Here is a 19,880-nt window from a genome sequence, read left to right on the forward strand (position 1 = left end):
TTTCGAACGATGCATCCAAGTGAGGGGGGCATGGTCAGTGATCAGGGTGAAGTGCCTGCCCAACCTATAGTATCGAAGACTGTCCAAAGCCCACTTCACTGCCAAACATTCTTCTTCAACTACCAAATAATTTATTTCATTGGATTCCAACTTTCTGCTAAGGAACAACACCGGGTGTTCGTGATCACCCATTCTTTGGGACAAAACCACTCCGATCCCCACCTCAGAGGCGTCCGTCTGGACTATAAATTCTTTCTGAAAGTCTGGTACCATTAAAACGGGGTTGCGGCAGAGCGCCTCCTGTAGGCTCCGGAAAGCCCGGTTTGCTGTATCACCCCATCTAACCATATTGGGTTCTGTAGCCTTAGTCATATCAGTCAGAGGGGCCGCTAAGGTAGCATAGTTGGGAATAAACCTCCGGTAATACCCAGTTAACCCTAAAAATGCCCTAACCTGCTTTTTATTGACAGGCCTAGGCCAAGAGTTTATGGCTTCAACCTTGGATATTTGGGGTTTCACCATACCCCTCCCTACTGTATAGCCCAAGTATTTGGCCTCTTCCAACCCCAAATTGCATTTGGTTGGATTAGCCATCAGGCCTGCTGCATGTATTGAATCCAATACCGCTTGGAGCTGAGACAAATGTGATTCCCAATCTGGACTGTGAATGACCACATCATCTAAATATGCTGCCGCATACGTCCTGTGTGGTCTAAGTATGTGGTCCATCAACCTTTGAAAGGTGGCAGGAGCACCATGCAGGCCAAAGGGCATCACTGTGTAGTGAAACAGACCATCTGGGGTTGCAAAGGCTGTTTTTTCTTTGGCACCCGGGGTCAAGGGAATCTGCCAGTAGCCCTTGGCTAAGTCAATAGTTGAAATATAGTGAGCATTCCCAATATTCTCTAACAATTCATCTACTCAGGGCATTGGGTATGCATCAAACTTTGAAATTTCATTAACCTTTCTAAAATCATTACAGAATCTCCAGGAGCCATCAGGTTTGGAAACCATGACTATAGGGCTGGACCACTCACTGTGGGATTCTTCAATAACCCCTGCCTCCAGCATTTCCTTAACCTCATTTCTAATAGTGTTCCTGCGAGCTTCTGGTACCCTGTAAGGCCTCATATTTACCTTCTTTCCTGGGAGAGACACAATGTTGTGAGAGACTAAATGGGTACGCCCCGGTATGCCTGAGAAAACTTCCCTATTACGTATTATCAAGTCGTTCACCTCCTTCAACTGGTCAGGTGACAAGGCAGCTGCAATATTCACCTTCGGTGTCCCTAGTGGCTGAGGGGGGTAAGTCAACATCAACACTTCCCTGTCCTTCCAGGCTTTTATTAAGTTGACATGATATATTTGTTCTGGGGGTCGGCGGCCGGGTTGCTGAACCTTATAGTTCACTTCCCGTATTCGCTCTATAATCTCATAAGGTCCCATCCACGTAGCCAGAAATTTACATTCTACAGTGGGAACCAACACCAACACCCTATCACCAGGCTGGAACACCCTCAGTGTAGCCTGACGATTATAGGCGAATTGTTGGTGTTCCTGTGCCTGCCTTAGGTGCTCTCTCACAATGGGAGTGACTGTGGCTATTCTCTCTTGCATAGCATTGATGTGCTCGACTACACTCCGGAAAGGAGTGGACTCGTGTTCCCACGTTTCACGGGCTATGTCTAATATCCCCCTGGGGTGCCTCCCATATAACAGTTCAAAAGGCGAAAAGCCCAGGGAAGCCTGTGGGACTTCCCTAATGGCAGACATCAAGTAGGGCAGCATGAATTCCCAATTTTTCCCATCCTTATCGATTACCTTTCTTAGCATGGACTTCAGGGTCCTATTAAATCTCTCAACCAACCCATCTGTTTGTGGGTGGTAGACTGATGTTCTCAACTGCTTAACCTGCAACAATTTACACAGATCGGTCATAACCTTAGACATAAAGGGTGTGCCCTGATCTGTTAATATCTCCCTCGGTATCCCCACCCTACTACACATCAACATTAGCTCTTTTGCAATACCTTTTGAAGCCATGGTCCGCAGTGGAATGGCTTCTGGGTACCTGGTGGCATAATCCAAAATAACCAGTATATACTGATGCCCTCTGGCTGATTTCGGGAGAGGTCCCACCACATCCATAGCTATCCTAGCAAAGGGGGTCTCTATGATGGGCAAAGGGACCAGTGGGCTTCTGAAGGCTGGTTTAGGAGCATGTAGTTGACATTCAGGACATGAGCTACAATGTTCTGTCACGTCTGCATGTACGCCTGGCCAGTAAAACCTCCTCAGGAGTCTATCCTTGGTTTTGTCCATCCCCAGATGTCCCCCCAGGATATGCCCATGTGCCAGATTGAGAACTGTTCGTCTGAATGGGGTGGGAACTAGCAATTGCTCCACAATGTCCACCCCTATCTTATTTACACGGTACAATAGGTCATTTTTTACCATAAAATAAGGATAAGCTGTTGGCGGGTCTGCAGTAGTCATAGGGGTCCCATTTACTACCTTCACATTTTCTTTAGCATAGTGTAGAGTGAGATCTCGCACCTGTGCGCTGCCAAAATCAGTGGGGAGTCCCTCTAACACTGACACTTCTACATTGTCAGCTTCAGGGGTCTCTATGAATGGATTCTCACCCACCCTGCTAGTGCTGGGTTCCTCACCCTCCATAGGGTCATCTACGTCACTACATTCCACCCCTATGTTTTCAGTTTAATTTTCCCCAACCAAAACCTTCACTGTCGACTCAACTGGAACCAGGTCTACTTTTAGCTCTAGTTGTGGGATCGAGGCAACTTCTGGCTTACAGTTTTCAGTGTGCATTTCCAATTTACTATGTTTTCTATCTAGTTTTCCAAAATTAGGAAAATATCGTCCCAGTATCACATCATATGGCATGTTGGGAACCACACCGACTTCGTAATCTAGTTTCCCGGCCTCTGTCTGTATGTTTACAAGGGCTGTGGGATAGGGTCGTGTGTAACCATGTGTGCATGTGATACTGAGCTCCTGATGTCTATCCAGCTTGTTGGTCGCTACTAATTTTTCTGTGACCAGTGTAACCATACTGCCAGAGTCGAGTAGAGCAGCCACTTCTTTCTCATCGACTATCACTGTACACATGTGTTTTGGATTAGGTACTCCGCCTATGAAAACATCCGTCCCAACAGGGCAGGCATAAAATACCGGTTTCTCTTTCCCCATATCACACACATTACATTGCATTGGTTCCTCTCTACCTGGGCAGTGGGCCGCAATATGTCCTACTTTGTCACAATTGTAGCAGACAATTGGTTGTGATGGTGACCCCCTATAACCCTTAGTCTCGGCTTTAGGCCCCACCTTTGCCCCCCCCAGTCTTGCTCTTTTCTTCCAACCCAGCGCGTCATGTTTCCCAGAGTACTTTGGAACCATCTTACCCGGTCCGCTGGTTCGTCATGGCCTGGGGAACGAGTTTTTAACCTCCGGTACATGCTCTGCTGCTCCGGCTGTATAGAACCGCTCTACAATGGCCACCAAGGTGTCAGCGGACAGCACCTCATTCTGGCCAACCCAGCGTCGAACGTCCTTGGGCAAACAGCGTTGGTAGTTGTCAAGGACTATGGCCTCCACCACCTCGGCTGATGAATGGACCTCTGGCTGTAGCCATTTCCTGGCCAGATGGATCAGATCAAACATCTGCGTTCGGATTGGTTGTCCTGGTTGGTAGGCCCACTGCTGAAACCGATGTGCCCTCACTGCGGTGGTCACGCCCAATCGGGTCATTATCTCCGCTTTCAATTTATCATAGTCCTGGGCGTCCTTCAGCTCCAGATCAAAGTACGCTTTCTGTGCATCCCCTGCCAGATAAGGTGCCACAAGCCCTGCCCAGGAATCTTTTGGCCATCCCTCTCTCTGCTGTCCTCTCAAAGGTCATAAGGAAGGCCTCAACATCGTCCTGTTTTGTCATTTTCTGCAGAAAGTGATTGGTGCGGGGAGTGGAATGGGTTGCAGCCCCCTGTGGCCCAATCCTGGTTGCAAGTGCTTCAACACTCTCTTTCAGCTCTTTAGTCACCTTTTCCTGCTCTTCTCTAAACATTTTATTTGTATCATGCTGGACCTGCAGTGCTTCCTGATGCATCCGCATAGCATCCTGGTGAGCCACCTGCTGCACCCTGGTCGCTTCCTGTTGGGCTATTACAGCCTGTAGTTTTTTTTTTTTTGGATAAAAAAATTCACTCAGCCAGTCTGGGTTTCATGAGGTGCTGCCCGCATTCTACACCAAATGTGACAAAACGCCTTGGCTGTACACATGTGCGGGTCTTCTCTGTGATCTTCTTAGGAGTAAAAACCAGTCATGACCCAGGGAGGAGGTTGCAAATACAGGGCTGTGCCTGTATGTTTACTTCAAACAAAACAAATCTGAAAACAAAACCTAACTCACACTGGAGTTGTAACTAATCTTACATAATCATTCTATTTTAAACAAAGTCTGGAATAAATAAGTCTTGGCTTTCTCCTTATGAGCTACCTCTGTTTTCCAGATAACTCACCCTATTGTCTCTCACTTCTCTCTCTCTCAGGCCCGCCTTATATACCTGGTGAATAATTGAGGAAGTAACACCAAGTGACCACATTAGGTGCTAGAATGGCTGCCTGAGGGTTTCTGGGGAGTGTAGTTGCCTAGGGTCGGTATTCTACCCTAGAGTACACACCTTGCAGCAGACCTGGCCTGACATATCTGCCATGTATGACCCTGCCCCTTGGTTTGTCACAATACATACATACATACATATACACGGAAAATAAATAATAGAATTATGAATCACAATAAGATGTAATGAAGTACAGAAAAAGAAAATGTAATAAAATGTGATCTTTAATACATACAAATAAAGAAAATAGGTATACCATTTCCAGATTCCTTTTTTGAAATACAATGACATGCATTACAAACGAGTATTTACATTATATTTACAGCCGGTGCTCGTGTGTCACTGTGTCCCTCAGGCTGTGGTTGGCGCTGACATATTGGGCAGAATGTGTCCCTTATTTTGGGCTAAAGCTTTCTGTGGAGGGGAACGTGGATCAGTTTGTACCATTTTTGGGAGGATCTGCCTTGTTGGGGCGGAGCTGTGATCCAGGTGAACAGCAGATCGGGCATAGGTGGGCATGTGGGCAGAGGAGTAGGAAGGCCGGTCAAGCAAATAAGCTTGCTAAGGTACACAGCAGCAGCAAGCAGCCCCCCCATCCAGCCAGCCAGCCAGTCTGGCTGGCAGTGACTGAGTGGTTGACAGACGGCAAGCAACGGAATGTTCATGCTCTGTGATGTCATAGCAGTCAGCTGAGAGAGGCTTGTGATGTCATCGCTGAGCTGGCTGGCTGGCTGGCTGGCTGGCTGTGTGTGTGTCTGTGTGTGTGTGTGTGTGTCTGTTTGTGTTTGTCAGTCTGTCTGTCTGTCTGTCTCTCTCTCTCTCTCTCTCTCTCTCTCTCTCTCTCCCTCTCAATTCAATTCATTTGTATTGTCAAAGCAATTGGACATACATACATACATACATACATGCTAGAAAATCATTACTATGTTATCTTAAAGGCTAACTAAGCAGAACATATTTCATTATAGAACAGAGTTCATAGATCTACACATGGTTTTAAGGAACAGGCACGTAGGTCATACCGTTTGACATTGTCTCCAAGGTTCTCATTGTAAATAACAAACAGAAATCAAACTACCTTATGGCCTCCTGACCTTCTAGCTTGACCTTATCTTTCTTAAGTATACAAGAGAGAAAAACAGGTTTGAGAAAATAATTTCTAACTTTCCTTCCATACAATAATACATACATACATACATACGGAAAATAAATAATAGAATTATGAATCTCAATATAATGTAATGAAGTACAGAAAAAGAAAATGTAATAAAATGTGATCTTTAATACATTCAAATAAAGAAAATAGGTTTACTATTTCCAGATTCCTTTTTGAAATACAATGACATGCATTACAAACGAGTATTTACATTATATTTACAGCCGGTGCTCGTGTGTCACTGTGTCCCTCAGGCTGTGGTAGGCGCTGACATATTGGGCAGCCAGGGTGGCTGTGTGTCCCTCCACCAGGAGGACTGAGCGTTTTTCTTTTTTCTCAGTTTTGTCACAGGTTGGGTGGGCATTCGTTATGTTGTTACAGAATGTGTCCCTTATTTTGGGCTAAAGCTTTCCGTGGAGGGGAACGTGGATCAGTTTGTACCATTTTTGGGAGGATCTGCCTTGTTGGGGCGGAGCTGTGATCCAGGTGAACAGCAGATCGGGCTTAGGTGGGCATTTGGGCATAGGAGTAGGAAGGCCGGTCAGGCAAATTAGCTTGCTAAGATACGCAGCAGCAGCAAGCAGCCCCCCCATCCAGCCAGCCAGCCAGTCTGGCTGGCAGTGACTGAGTGGTTGACAGACGGCAAGCAACGGAATGTACGTGCTCTGTGATGTCATAGCTGTCAGCTGAGAGAGGCTCGTGATGTCATGGCTGAGCTGGCTGGCTGTCTGGCTGGCAGGCTCTGTGTGTGTGTGTGTGTGTGTGTGTGTGTGTGTGCGTGTGTCTGTCTGTCTGTCAATTCATTTCAATTCAATTCAAAGGTGCTTTATTGGCATGATCTATCACAATATTGCCAAAGCAGATACAAATGTTCTATCAATCAAGACAAAACATTGCAATACAAGATTCAGTGGAACAAATATAGTACACATTGAAATAAAATTAAGTAGGATATAAACCATATTTGTTGTTTGTATCAAAATTTGTGTCATGACATCAGAAAAATCACTGTTTTTATTTTGTTTTGCAAATGGAGTGCCACAGGCTGGTGTCTACACACTGTCTCGCAGGCTGTGGCAGGTGGATACATATTGCGCTGCTAAGAAGGCAGTGCGCTCCTCCTCTCCCAGCAGGACGGGGAGTTTGCAGCAATCGGGGTTCATGCTGAACTCAGGGATATGCATTTTTAATATTTTAAAGTATGTCTCCCTGATTTTTGTGTATTTAGGGCAGGACAGCAGGAAATGCGCCTGTGTTTCGACCTCCCCTAGGTCACACTGGCTGCACAGCCGCTCTTCTCTGGCAACCCAGAATTTTCTGTAGCGGCCTTTTTCAATGGCGAGGCTGTGGTCACTGAGCCTGTATTTAGTTAGATTTTGTCTCTCTTTTATATTTTGGATTTTTAAGTATTCAGCCAATGTAATGTTTCTATTCAGGGCCCGGTAGCATTCCAATTTGTTTTGTAATTCTAATTCGTGTCTCTAATCTTTTGTGTATTTGCTTTTCAGGTACATGTCAATTTTCCCAATTGTTGTTGTTTTGGTCATTGTGTGTTCGGGCTCTGTGAGCCTCAGAGCCGTGGGGGCGTTTCTGTGTACGTGTAAGATGTTTTTATTAAATTCTAGGTGGAATATTTCCATGGGGCTTTTGTCCCAATTGTTGTTATTGAGGTTCATGAGGGGACCCCACACTTCGCTCCCATATAGCAGGATTGGTTGGATGATGGAGTTTAATATTTTAATCCAAATAGTTATTGGTATTGTTGTTTTCCCAAATTGTGTCTTTATGGCATAAAATGCCCAGCGTGCCTTGTCTTTTAATGCGTTTATAGCCAGGCTGAAGCTCCCTGACGCACTGATGGTCAGGCCAAGGTAGTTGTATCTGGTGCAGTGCTCTAATCCAGTGCTGCCCAGAGTGAAGCGGTACCTGTTTCCCTGAGATGGGGCTTTTTTCTGGAAAACCATAACTCTGGTCTTGTCCAGATTGACTGCCAGGGCCCATTTCTGACAGTACTGCTCTAGCAGCGCCAGGTTCTGCTGAAGCCCCTGCTCTGTGGGCGACAGCAGCACCAGGTCGTCTGCATAGAGCAGGAACTTGATCTCTGTGTCATGGAGAGTTAGGCTGCGGGCGTCAGACTGCTCCAACACTGTGGCCAACTCGATGATGTAGATGTTGAACAGTGTTGGACTCAGACTGCAGCCCTGTCTCACTCCCCGCCCCTGAGTGAAGAACTCTGTTCTTGAGTTGCCAATTTGAACTCCGCATTTGTTTTCAGAATACATTGATTTAATGATGTCATAAACTTTACCCCCTACACCACTCTGTAGAAGTTTATAAAATAATCCCTTGTGCCAGATTGAGTCAAATGCCTTTCTAAAGTCTACAAAACAGGCAAATATTTGTCCTTTATTGTTTTGGGTATATTTATTTATGAGGGTGTGTAGAGTGTAAATATGATCGGTTGTGCTGTGTTTTGGTAGGAAGCCAATCTGACTCTTATTCAGGACACTGTGCTTGGTAAGGAAGGCCAGTATCTGGGCGTTGATGATACTGCAGAACACCTTCCCCAGGTTACTGCTCACACAGCTGCCCCAGTAGTTATTGGGGTCTAATTTGTCTCCACTTTTAAAAATCGGGGTGATCAATCCTTGATTCCCGACCTCAGGGAAACACCCGGCTCTCAGCACCAGGTTAAAGAGTTTGAGCAGAGCCTCCTGCAGCTGCGGGCTGCTGTGCTTCAGCATCTCAGGGCTGATGCTGTCGGGGCCGCTGGCTTTCCTGGGTTTGAGGATTTTGAGTTGATGTTTTAGTTCCTGTATTGTAAATGGGTTATCTAAGGGATTTTGGTTATTCTTAATGATTTCTTCCAATTTATTTAGGTTTTTTAATATTTTAACCTGTTCTGGCTTTGGATTGTTTTCAACATTTTGGTAAAGTTTTTCAAAGTGTGTTTTCCAGATTTCTCCATTTTGAATTGGTATTTCATTTTTTGTTTTTGGGGTATTTATTCTGCCCATATAGTGGTCTTTTTTCTTACTGAGGAGTTGCTTGTAGTGCCGCAGGGCCTGGCAGTAGGCGAGCCTCCTGGTTGTCGGGCTCTCTGTGTTTAGTGTTGGAGAGATGTCTCAGGTGTTTCCTAGAAGTTTCACACTCCTGGTCACACCACTGTTCTTTTTTTCTTTTAGACGATTTCATATTTTGGTTTTTAATTGTTTTAATGTTTGATTTTAAAGCCAGTCTCTCAAATATTTCATTCAGTGTTTTGGTGGCTGAGTTTATTCCGTTTTGGTTTATTTGATAGTGTGAGGATTGATATCTGTCTAACATGTTTTCAATCTCATCACTATTCAGGGCTCTTGTGTAGTTCTCTGTGCTGGGCTCTGACCATCTCTAACTGGGTGGCAGGGAGACCAGTTTTGTGGGAAGTTTGGCTCTGACTTGTGGCTGCGCTGATCTTTTTAGGTAAAGTGTTATTTGGCTGTGGTCTGATAGTGGAGATTGTTGTCTGACTATAAACGCATTGTTGGCTTGTGGGTCCAGGTCAGTTATGGCGTAGTCCACCACACTGCTGCCCAGAGCCGAGCAGTATGTGAATCTCCCCAGAGAGTACCCCCTGGTCCTGCCATTGATGATATATAGACCCAGGCTTTTACATAGGCGCACTACCTGCTTCCTGCTCTTGTTTACCACGCTGTCGTGGCTGTGTCAGTGTGGAGGTGTGTGTGTGGCACAGCGGGGAGTCTCCGAACAGGTGTGTGTTCCCCTCTGTATTGATGTAGTCCATCTCTCTGCCAGTCCTGGCATTGAGATCGCCACACAGCAGTACAGAGCCCAGGGTCTGGAAGTGGCAGATTTCGTTTTGAAGCTCATGAAAGCCTTCCTCATTATAGTAGGGGGAGTCTGCGGGTGGCATATAAATTGCACATAGGTATATATCTGTGTTATTTTGTAGGGTGTCTTTTCTGATTTTCATCCACAGGTGTGTGTCTCCTCTCTGTACTGGGCATAGGGCTGCTCGGAGCTCCTCCCTGTACCACACGATAATCCCCCACGAGGCCCTGCCACACCTGACTTTGGGTTTTTTATAGGAGGGCACAATCAGCTCCCTGTATCCATTGTATCCATCCAGTGTATAGACATATCTGCACAGCACCAAGTCTCTACAAGAATGAAAACATCTGAACTATTTACAGTGTTGATCAGTTCAGGGCCTGTGCTCTTCATTCCAAAAGTTGAGGAGCGTAAACCCTGCATATTCCAACTGCTTATTTTAAAGGACATGTTAATATATTTTATTATACTTGTCTCTTCTACATAAGAAAGTTTAATTTGTGGTCTACAACTGATATTATATTACTATTAATAATTATATATGGATATACATAATAATCACTCAAAGATTTTATCTTTGCATCAAAATATCAGAATAATTAAATCACATTTTTTCTTACTCTCCATCTCCACAACCATATATATGTGTGTTGAGGCTCAGTTAACTCAGCAGTGTGGTACAGATGACACTGAGGAGTTGCCTTATCTGGGCCAGCTGGGCAGCATCGGGCCTCCAGGCTCTGGAAGCCGCTGCTGCGTGGCTGTGTGGCTGTGCTGGTCCCCGGCTGTCCGCTCTGCTGTGCTGGACGGGCCCTCTGGGGATGGGGGGGTGGGGAATGGGGCCGCGGGGTCTCAGGGGCTGGGGCTGGGGTGGAGCCGGTGGCTGGGGATGTGGCCGGGGGCTGGGGGGTTTGCTCCTGGTCTCGAGGTGGGGGTGTGTGGGGTTTCGGCCCAGGGTTGTGTCCTTGAGGACCTTTGAGATGATCCTCACACCCGTCTTGTTGAGGTGGACGTGGTCATACAGGTGATGTGGCTGGATGTCTCAGTGGTGTGCCAGGTGGACGTTGGGGAGGAGGGCACATCTTCGGGACACTTCTGCGTTGATGGCCTGGATGATGTGCAGGGGCACGTCTGTGCGGGGCAGCAGTGTGGAGATGGAAATTTTGGCAGTTGGGAATTCCTCTGTGGCTTTCGTTGCTACCTGTCTCAGGGCTGAGGCCACATCGCCCCTGCGGGCACTCAGGTCGTTAGTGCCGGTGTGGATGAGGATGTGTTTGACTTGGCAAAGCCTCCTCTTGGAGAGCAGCTCCAGGGCTCTCTGTGCTGTGGAGCACCAAAGCTTTTTCACTTTTCGCCCAGGGAAGAGGCGCCTCTCAACCAGGAACTTCCCATTGGATTCGCTCAGAATGACCACCTCTGCATTGACCTGCCACTCCGGGTTTGTGTCGGGAGTGGTGGGGGCAGCGGGTGTGTTTTGGGGGAGTGGCGTTTCAGGGGGTTGTGTATTAGTGGCAGGTCTGGTGATAGTGGGTGTGTCAGGAGTGGTGGGGAGTGTGGGTGGATCAGTGGGTGCGTCAGGGGTTGGAGGTGTTGTGGGGTCAGTGCAGTGCAGTCTCTGTGCTCCAGTGATGTGTAGCTCCTCTCTTAGCTCCTCCAGCTGGCTCTGCAGGCTCCTCAGCTAGCTGTGCTGGGGTGTCCAGGTCAGCTCCTCCCTCGCTCTGCGCAGCTCCGTCCTCAGGGTTTGGCTCTGCTCCTCCAGGTCTCTCACTGCTGCTCTCAGCTCATGGATCTCAGCCTTGTGCTGCATCTTTAGTCTGTGCATCTCATCCCGGAGCTGATCACACAAGGAGGTCTGGGCCAGGGTGCTCAAGGTCTGCTCCCTGAACTCCGCAAACTCCAGCTCCAGCACTGATAGGCATTCCTTTAGTGTTTTAATGTTGCTGGAGAGTTTTGGGGAGACAGGGGGGCAGTCTGTGGGAGATGGGGCACTGTCTGGCTCCGTGTGGCTGGGGGCAGACTGCAGGGTGGCCGGCTCTGGCTCTTGTTTCTCTACCTCAGTCTGCTGCTTTGAGGTGTGGAAGCCGAGAGCTAATTGGTCCAGGCTGCTCTCGCTGCCCTGCACCATGATGGTCCCGTTGTGGTATACATTAAAAGTGAGCATCACACTGTCTGTGTCTTTCTCTACCAGCACTGAGATCTGCCTGCCTCTGCTAATGCCCCTCTTGTTGTTATTGGGGTATGTCTGGCACAGGGTTTTGTGAAAGGCGGTGTAGAACAGTAGATTGTTCTTGACCCTGTTTTCTCCTTTACCGGTGTAGTCTAGGATGAGGGTCTCAGGAGATGCTCTCATCACAGCTTGTTTGTAGTCCTTCTTAGCCTGTGCAGAGCGAATGTCTTCAGGGTATCGGATTTCAAAAGGCAGCTCTGCAGTCAGACTGCTGTTCGATAGATTTCTATCAGTCTCAGTGGCAGTTGGGCTCTCTCCTACTGTCACTCTATTCAAATCGGAGCTCTGCATTTTCATTGGCTGAGTCAACTACTGAGAATGCTTATTTATTTTATTAATACATATTTTTTTGTTTAATTATTTGTCTCTTACCTCCAATTCTTGTCTTCAGCTTTTCTTTTCTGACTTTTCTTCCTGAACTGTCTCTCTGCTTTCTTCTTTTTGTGTTTCTCTTAAAATTATTATTTTTTGAATACTTTTTCTTCTGAATTTCTATTCCATGTCTTCTGTGTATGTTTATAGTGCTATATATTCATTTGTAAATCACAAATTAAATCCGCTTATGTATAAAAACAAATGTTTTTTAGGAGCTCATATTCCTCTCTTTCTCTCTCTCTCTCTCTCTCTCTCTCTCTCTCTCTCTCTCTCTCTCTCTCTCTCAATTCATTTCATTTGTATTGTCAAAGCAACTGGACATACATACACATACATACATATACACTCACCTAAAGGATTATTAGGAACACCTGTTCGATTTCTCATTAATGCAATTATCTAATCAACCAATCACATGGCAGTTGCTTCAATGCATTTAGGGGTGTGGCCCTGGTCAAGACAATCTCCTGAACTCCAAACTGAATGTCTGAATGGGAATGAAAGGTGATTTAAGCAATTTTGAGCGTGGCATGGTTGTTGGTGCCAGACGGGCCGGTCTGAGTATTTCACAATCTGCTCAGTTACTGGGATTTTCACGCACAACCATTTCTAGGGTTTACAAAGAATGGTGTGAAAAGGGAAAAACATCCAGTATGCGGCAGTTCTGTGGGCGAAAATGCCTTGTTGATGCTAGAGGTCAGAGGAGAATGGGCCGACTGATTCAAGCTGATAGAAGAGCAACTTTGACTGAAATAACCACTCGTTACAAACGAGGTATGCAGCAAAGCATTTGTGAAGCCACAACACGTACAACCTTGAGGCGGATGGGCTACAACAGCAGAAGACCCCACCGGGTACCACTCATCTCCACTACAAATAGGAAAAAGAGGTGAGACATTCAGATGGTAGAGTCAGAATTTGGCGTAAACAGAATGAGAACATGGATCCATCATGTCTTGTTACCACTGTGCAGGCTGGTGGTGGTGGTGTAATGGTGTGGGGGATGTCTTCTTGGCACACTTTAGGCCCCTTAGTACCAATTGGGCATCGTTTAAATGCTACGGCCTACCTGAGCATTGTTTCTGACCATGTCCATCCCTTTTTGACCACCATGTACCCATCCTCTGATGGCTACTTCCAGCAGGATAATGCACCATGTCACAAAGGTCGAATCATTTCAAATTGGTTTCTTGAACATGACAATGAGTTCACTGTACTAAACTGGCCCCCACAGTCACCAGATCTCAACCCAATGGAGCATCTTTGGGATGTGGTGGAACGGGAGCTTCGTGCCCTGGATGTGCATCCCACAAATCTCCATCAACTGCAAGATGCTATCCTATCAATATGGGCCAACATTTCTAAAGAATGCTTTCAGCACCTTGTTGAAGCAATGCCACGTAGAATTAAAGCAGTTCTGAAGGCGAAAGGGGGTCAAACACAGTATTAGTATGGTGTTCCTAATAATCCTTTAGGTGAGTTCATCGTAGCTCTTAATACTCTCTTTCTGTCTGGAGGAGATATAATTGAAGTATTGTACACGTACCCGGCTACTTTCAACACCCATTGCTGCACTGATATTTTTCCCTCCATTTTTCTTTATCCATTTTTTTTTGCTGGAAGTTCCGTCAATACCCTCCAGCCTTTAAGAGACATCATGCAGCCAGGCCTCTTGGCTTGAGGCCACACCGTCCTGAACGCGCCCGATCTCGTCAGATCTCGGAAGCAAAACGGGGCAGGTCCTGGTCAGTACTTGGATGGGAGACCTCCTAGAAATACCAGGTGCTGCTAGCTTTTTCGTCTCCTGGGTAACTTCATCGTAGCTCTTAATACTCTCTTTCAGTCTGCAGGAGATATAATTGAAGAATTGTACACGTACCCGGCTACTTTCAACACCCTTTCCAGCACTGATATTTTTCCCTCCATTTTTCTATTTTTTTATTTTTTTTTTTCTGGAAATTCGTCAATACCCGCCAGCCTTTAAGAGACATCATGCAGCCAGGCATCTCGGCTTGCGGCCACACCATCCTGAACGTGCCCGATCTCGTCAGATCTCGGAAGCTAAACGGGGCAGGACCTGGTCAGTACATGAATGTGAGACCCCCTGGAAATACCTGGTGCTGCAAGCTTTTACGTCTCCTGGGTAACTTTATCGTAGCTCTTAATACTCTCTATCTGTCTGGAGGAGATATAATTGAAGTATTGTACACGTACCCAGCTACTGTCAACACCATTTGCTGCACTGATATTTTTCCATCCATTTTTCTTTTTTTTTTTTTTTTTTGCTGGAAGTTCCGTCAATACCCGCCAACCTTTAAGAGACAACATGCAGCCAGGCCTCTCGGCTTGCGGCCACACCGTCCTGAATGCGCCTGATCTCGTCAGATCTCGGAAGCTAAACGGGGCAGGGCCTGGTCAGTACATGAAAGTGAGACCTCCTGGAAATACCTAGTGCTGCAAGCTTTTACGTCTCCTGGGTAACTTTATCGTAGCTCTTAATACTCTCTCTTTGTCTGGAGGAGATATAATTGAAGTATTGTACACGTATCCAGCTACTGTCAACACCCTTTGCTGCACTGATATTTTTCCATCCATTTTTCTTTTTTCTTTTTTTCTTTTTTTTTTTTGCTGGAAGTTCCGTCAATACCCGCCAACCTTTAAGAGACATCATGCAGCCAGGCCTTTCGGCTTGTGGCCACACCGTCCTGAATGCGCCCGATCTCGTCAGATCTCGGAAGCTAAACGGGGCAGGGCCTGGTCAGTACTTGGATGGGAGACCTCCTAGAAATACCAGGTGCTGCAAGCTTTTTACGTCTCCTGGGTAACTTCATCGTAGCTCTTAATACTCTCTTTCTGTCTCCAGGAGATATAATTGAAGAATTGTACACGTACCCGGCTACTTTCAACACCCTTTGCTGCACTGGTATATTTCCCTCTATTTTTCTTTTTTTTTTTGCTGGCAGTTCCGTCAATACCCGCCAGCCTTTAAGAGACATCATGCAGCCAGGCATCTCGGCTTGCGGCCACACCATCCTGAACGCGCCCGATCTTGTCAGATCTCGGAAGCTAAACGGGGCAGGGCCTGGTCAGTACTTGGATGGGAGACCTCCTAGAAATGCCAGGTGCTGCAAGCTTTTTACGTCTCCTGGGTAACTTCATCGTAGCTCTTAATACTCTCTTTCTGTCTCCAGGAGATATAATTGAAGAATTGTACACGTATCCAGCTACTGTCAACACCTTTTGCTGCACTGATATTTTTCCATCCATTTTTCTTTTTTCTTTTTTTGTTTTTTTTTTTTTGCTGGAAGTTCCGTCAATACCCGCCAACCTTTAAGAGACATCATGCAGCCAGGCGTCTCGGCTTGCGGCCACACCATCCTGAACTCGCCCGATCTCGTCAGATCTTGGAAGCTAAACGGGGCAGGACCTGGTCGGTACATGAATGTGAGACCTCCTGGAAATACCTGGTGCTGCAAGCTTTTACGTCTCCTGGGTAACTTTATCGTAGCTCTTAATACTCTCTATCTGTCTGGAGGAGATATAATTGAAGTATTGTACACGTACCCAGCTACTGTCAACACCCTTTGCTGCACTGATATTTTTCCATCCATTTTTTTTTTTTTTTTTTTTTTTTGCTGGAAGTTCCGTCAATACCCGCCAACCTTTAAGAGACATCATGCAGCCAGGGCTTTCTGCTTGTGGACACACCGTCCTGAATGCGCCCGATCTCGTCAGATCTCGGAAGCTAAACGGTGCAGGGCCTGGTCAGTACTTGGATGGGAGACCTCCTAGAAATACCAGGTGCTGCAAGCTTTTTACGTCTCCTGGGTAACTTCATCGTAGCTCTTAATACTCTCTTTCTGTCTCCAGGAGATATAATTGAAGAATTGTACACGTACCCGGCTACTTTCAACACCCTTTGCTGCACTGGTATATTTCCCTCTATTTTTCTTTTTTTTTTTTGCTGGCAGTTCCATCAATACCCGCCAGTCTTTAAGAGACATCATGCAGCCAGACATCTCGGCTTGCGGCCACACCGTCCTGAACGCGCCCGATCCTGTCAGATCTCGGAAGCTAAACGGGGCAGGACCTGGTCAGTACTTAAATGTGAGACCTCCTGGAAATACCAGGTGCTGCCAGCTTTTTACGTCTCCTGGGGAACTTCATCGTAGCTCTTAATACTCTCTATCTGTCCGGAGGAGATATAATTGAAGTATTGTACACGTACCCAGCTACTGTCAACACCCTTTGCTGCACTGATATTTTTCCATCCATTTTTCTTTTTTTTTTTTTTTTTTTTTTTTTTTTTGCTGGACGTTCCGTCAATACCCGCCAGCCTTTAAGAGACATCATGCAGCCAGGACTTTCGGCTTGCGGCCACACCATCCTGAACTCGCCCGATCTCGTCAGGTCTTGGAAGCTAAACGGGGCAGGACCTGGTCAGTACATGAATGTGAGACCTCCTGGAAATACCTGGTGCTGCAAGCTTTCACGTCTCCTGGGTAACTTTATCGTAGCTCTTAATACTCTCTATCTGTCTGGAGGAGATATAATTGAAGTATTGTACACGTACCCAGCTACTGTCAACACCCTTTGCTGCACTGATATTTTTCCATCCATTTTTCTTTTTTTTTTTTTTTGCTGGAAGTTCCGTCAATACCCGCCAACCTTTAAGAGACATCATGCAGCCAGGCCTCTCGGCTTGCGGCCACACCGTCCTGATTGCGCCCGATCTCGTCAGATCTCGGAAGCTAAACGGCGCAGGGCCTGGTCAGTACTTGGATGGGAGACCTCCTAGAAATACCAGGTGCTGCAAGCCTTTTACGTCTCCTGGGTAACTTCATCGTAGCTCTTAATACTCTCTATCTGTCTCCAGGAGATATAATTGAAGAATTGTACACGTACCCGGCTACTTTCAACACCCTTTCCTGCACTGATATTTTTCCCTCCATTTTTCTATTTTTTTTTTTTTTTTTTTTGCTGGAAGTTCCGTCAATACCCGCCAACCTTTAAGAGACATCATGCAGCCAGGCCTCTCGGCTTGCGGCCACACCGTCCTGAATGCGCCCGATCTCGTCAGATCTCGGAAGCTAAACGGCGCAGGGCCTGGTCAGTACTTGGATGGGAGACCTCCTAGAAATACCAGGTGCTGCAAGCCTTTTACGTCTCCTGGGTAACTTCATCGTAGCTCTTAATACTCTCTTTCTGTCTCCAGGAGATATAATTGAAGAATTGTACACGTACCCGGCTACTTTCAACACCCTTTCCTGCACTGATATTTTTCCCTCCATTTTTCTATTTTTTTTTTTTTTTTTTTTGCTGGAAATTCCGTCAATACCCGCCAGCCTTTAAGAGACATCATGCAGCCAGACATCTCGGCTTGCGGCCACACCGTCCTGAACGCGCCCGATCTCGTCAGATCTCGGAAGCTAAACGGGGCAGGACCTGGTCAGTACTTGAATGTGAGACCTCCTGGAAATACCTGGTGCTGCAAGCTTTTACGTCTCCTGGGTAACTTTATCGTAGCTCTTAATACTCTCTATCTGTCTGGAGGAGATATAATTGAAGAATTGTACATGTACCCGGCTACTTTCAACACCCTGTCCTGCACTGATATTTTTCCCTCCATTTTTCTATTTATTTATTTTTTATTTTTTGCTGGAAGTTCCGTCAATACCCGCCAGCCTTTAAGAGACATCATGCAGCCCGGCCTCTTGGCTTGCGGCCACACCGTCCTGAACACGCCCGATCTCGTCAGATCTCGGAAGCTAAACGGGGCAGGGCCTCGTCAGTACTTGGATGGGAGACCTCCTGGAAATACCTGGTGCTGCAAGCTTTTTACGTCTCCTGGGAAACTTCATCGTAGCTCTTAATACTCTCTATCTGTCTGGAGGAGATATAATTGAAGTATTGTACACGTACCCGGCTACTTTCAACAGCCTTTGCTGCACTGATATTTTTCCCTCCATTTTCCTTTTTTTTTTTTTGCTGGAAGTTCCGTCAATACCCGCCAGCCTTTAAGAGACATCATGCAGCCAGGCCTCTTGGCTTGCGGCCACACCGTCCTAAACGCGCCCGATCTCATCAGATTTCGGAAGCTAACGGGGCAGGGCTTGGTCAGTACTTGGATGGGTGACCACCTGGAAATACCAGGTGCTGCAAGCTTTTTACGTCTCCTGGGTAACTTCATCATAGCTCTTAATACTCTCTTTCAGTCTGTAGGAGATATTATTGAAGAATTGTACACGTACCCGGCTACTTTCAAAACCCGTTGCTGCACTGATATTTTTCCCTCCATTTTTCTTTTTTCTTTTTTTTTTTGCTGGAAGTTCCGTCAATACCCGCCAGCCTTAAAGAGACATCATGCAGCCGGGCCTCTCGGCTTTCGGCCACACCGTCCTGAACGCGCATGATATCGTCAGATCTCGGAAGCTAAACGGGGCAGGACCTGGTCTGTACTTGAATGTGAGACCTCCTGGAAATAACAGGTGCTGCAAGCTTTTACGTCTCCTGGGTAACTTTATCGTAGCTCTTAATACTCTCTTTCAGTCTGCAGGAGATATAATTGAAGAATTGTACACGTACCCGGCTACTTTCAACAGCCTTTGCTGCACTGATATTTTTCCTCCATTTTCCATTTTTTTTTTTTGCTGGAAGTTCCGTCAATACCCGCCAGCCTTTAAGAGACATCATGCAGCCAGGCCTCTTGGCTTGCGGCCACACCGTCCTGAACGCGCCCGATCTCATCAGATCTCGGAAGCTAACGGGGCAGGGCCTGGTCAGTACTTGGATGGGTGACCTCCTGGAAATACCAGGTGCTGCAAGCTTTTTACGTCTCCTGGGTAACTTCATCATAGCTCTTAATACTCTCTTTCAGTCTGCAGGAGATATAATTGAAGAATTGTACACGTACCCGGCTACTTTCAAAACCCTTTCCTGCACTGATATATTTCCCTCCATTTTTCTATTTTTTTTTTTATTTTTTTTTATTTTTTTGCTGGACGTTCCGTCAATACCCGCCAGCCTTTAAGAGACATCATGCTACCAGGCCTCTCGGTTTGCGGACACACAGTCCTGAACGCGCCCGATCTCGGAAGATCTCAAAAACTAAATGGGGCAGGACCTGGTCAGTACTTGGATGGGAGATCTTCTGGAAATACCAGGTGCTGCCAGCTTTTTACGTCTCCTGGGGAACTTCATCGTAGCTCTTAATAATCTCTTTCTGTCTGGAGAATATATAATTGAAGAATTGTACACGTACCCGGCTACTTTCAACACCCTTTGCTGCACTGGTATATTTCCCTCTATTTTTCTTTTTTTTTTTGGCTGGCAGTTCCGTCAATACCCGCCAGCCTTTAAGAGACATCATGCAGCCAGGCATCTCGGCTTGCGGCCACACCATCCTGAACGCGCCCGATCTCGTCAGATCTCGGAAGCTAAACGGGGCAGGACCTGGTCGGTACATGAATGTGAGACCTCCTGGAAATACCTGGTGCTGCAAGCTTTCACGTCTCCTGGGTAACTTTATCGTAGCTCTTAATACTCTCTTTCTGTCTCCAGGAGATATAATTGAAGAATTGTACACGTACCCGGCTACTTTCAACACCCTTTCCTGCACTGATATTTTTCCCTCCATTTTTCTATTTTT

The 19,880-nt window shown here is 46.5% G+C and overlaps 6 non-coding genes and 10 pseudogenes across 6 annotated transcripts; all 16 read left to right on the plus strand.

Annotated features, from left to right (window-relative positions):
• Window positions 1–13,907: 13,907 nt before the first annotated feature.
• LOC136738081 (uncharacterized) lies at window positions 13,908–14,026 on the plus strand (annotated as a pseudogene).
• Window positions 14,027–14,242: 216 nt separating this feature from the next.
• Window positions 14,243–14,361, plus strand: LOC136738071 (uncharacterized; annotated as a pseudogene).
• Window positions 14,362–14,576: 215 nt separating this feature from the next.
• LOC136738129 (uncharacterized) lies at window positions 14,577–14,695 on the plus strand (annotated as a pseudogene).
• A 224-nt stretch (window positions 14,696–14,919) lies between these two features.
• On the plus strand, window positions 14,920–15,038 carry LOC136737986 (5S ribosomal RNA). Its single transcript, XR_010812543.1, has one exon. It is a non-coding gene; the product is annotated as a 5S ribosomal RNA (ribosomal RNA).
• A 209-nt stretch (window positions 15,039–15,247) lies between these two features.
• Window positions 15,248–15,366, plus strand: LOC136737899 (5S ribosomal RNA). Its single transcript, XR_010812519.1, has one exon. It is a non-coding gene; the product is annotated as a 5S ribosomal RNA (ribosomal RNA).
• Window positions 15,367–15,592: 226 nt separating this feature from the next.
• Window positions 15,593–15,711, plus strand: LOC136738152 (uncharacterized; annotated as a pseudogene).
• A 215-nt stretch (window positions 15,712–15,926) lies between these two features.
• Window positions 15,927–16,045, plus strand: LOC136738002 (uncharacterized; annotated as a pseudogene).
• Window positions 16,046–16,255: 210 nt separating this feature from the next.
• On the plus strand, window positions 16,256–16,374 carry LOC136738072 (uncharacterized; annotated as a pseudogene).
• Window positions 16,375–16,601: 227 nt separating this feature from the next.
• On the plus strand, window positions 16,602–16,720 carry LOC136738151 (uncharacterized; annotated as a pseudogene).
• Window positions 16,721–16,932: 212 nt separating this feature from the next.
• Window positions 16,933–17,051, plus strand: LOC136737896 (5S ribosomal RNA). The gene has a single exon (XR_010812516.1). It is a non-coding gene; the product is annotated as a 5S ribosomal RNA (ribosomal RNA).
• A 220-nt stretch (window positions 17,052–17,271) lies between these two features.
• LOC136738289 (5S ribosomal RNA) lies at window positions 17,272–17,390 on the plus strand. Its single transcript, XR_010812591.1, has one exon. It is a non-coding gene; the product is annotated as a 5S ribosomal RNA (ribosomal RNA).
• Window positions 17,391–17,610: 220 nt separating this feature from the next.
• On the plus strand, window positions 17,611–17,729 carry LOC136737959 (uncharacterized; annotated as a pseudogene).
• Window positions 17,730–17,949: 220 nt separating this feature from the next.
• LOC136737889 (5S ribosomal RNA) lies at window positions 17,950–18,068 on the plus strand. The gene has a single exon (XR_010812509.1). It is a non-coding gene; the product is annotated as a 5S ribosomal RNA (ribosomal RNA).
• Window positions 18,069–18,279: 211 nt separating this feature from the next.
• LOC136738024 (uncharacterized) lies at window positions 18,280–18,397 on the plus strand (annotated as a pseudogene).
• Window positions 18,398–18,941: 544 nt separating this feature from the next.
• On the plus strand, window positions 18,942–19,059 carry LOC136738147 (5S ribosomal RNA). Its single transcript, XR_010812560.1, has one exon. It is a non-coding gene; the product is annotated as a 5S ribosomal RNA (ribosomal RNA).
• A 558-nt stretch (window positions 19,060–19,617) lies between these two features.
• Window positions 19,618–19,736, plus strand: LOC136738073 (uncharacterized; annotated as a pseudogene).
• Window positions 19,737–19,880: the final 144 nt, after the last annotated feature.

Source organism: Amia ocellicauda, unplaced genomic scaffold, assembly GCF_036373705.1.
Source record: "Amia ocellicauda isolate fAmiCal2 unplaced genomic scaffold, fAmiCal2.hap1 HAP1_SCAFFOLD_55, whole genome shotgun sequence".
Classification (NCBI taxonomy): domain Eukaryota; kingdom Metazoa; phylum Chordata; class Actinopteri; order Amiiformes; family Amiidae; genus Amia; species Amia ocellicauda.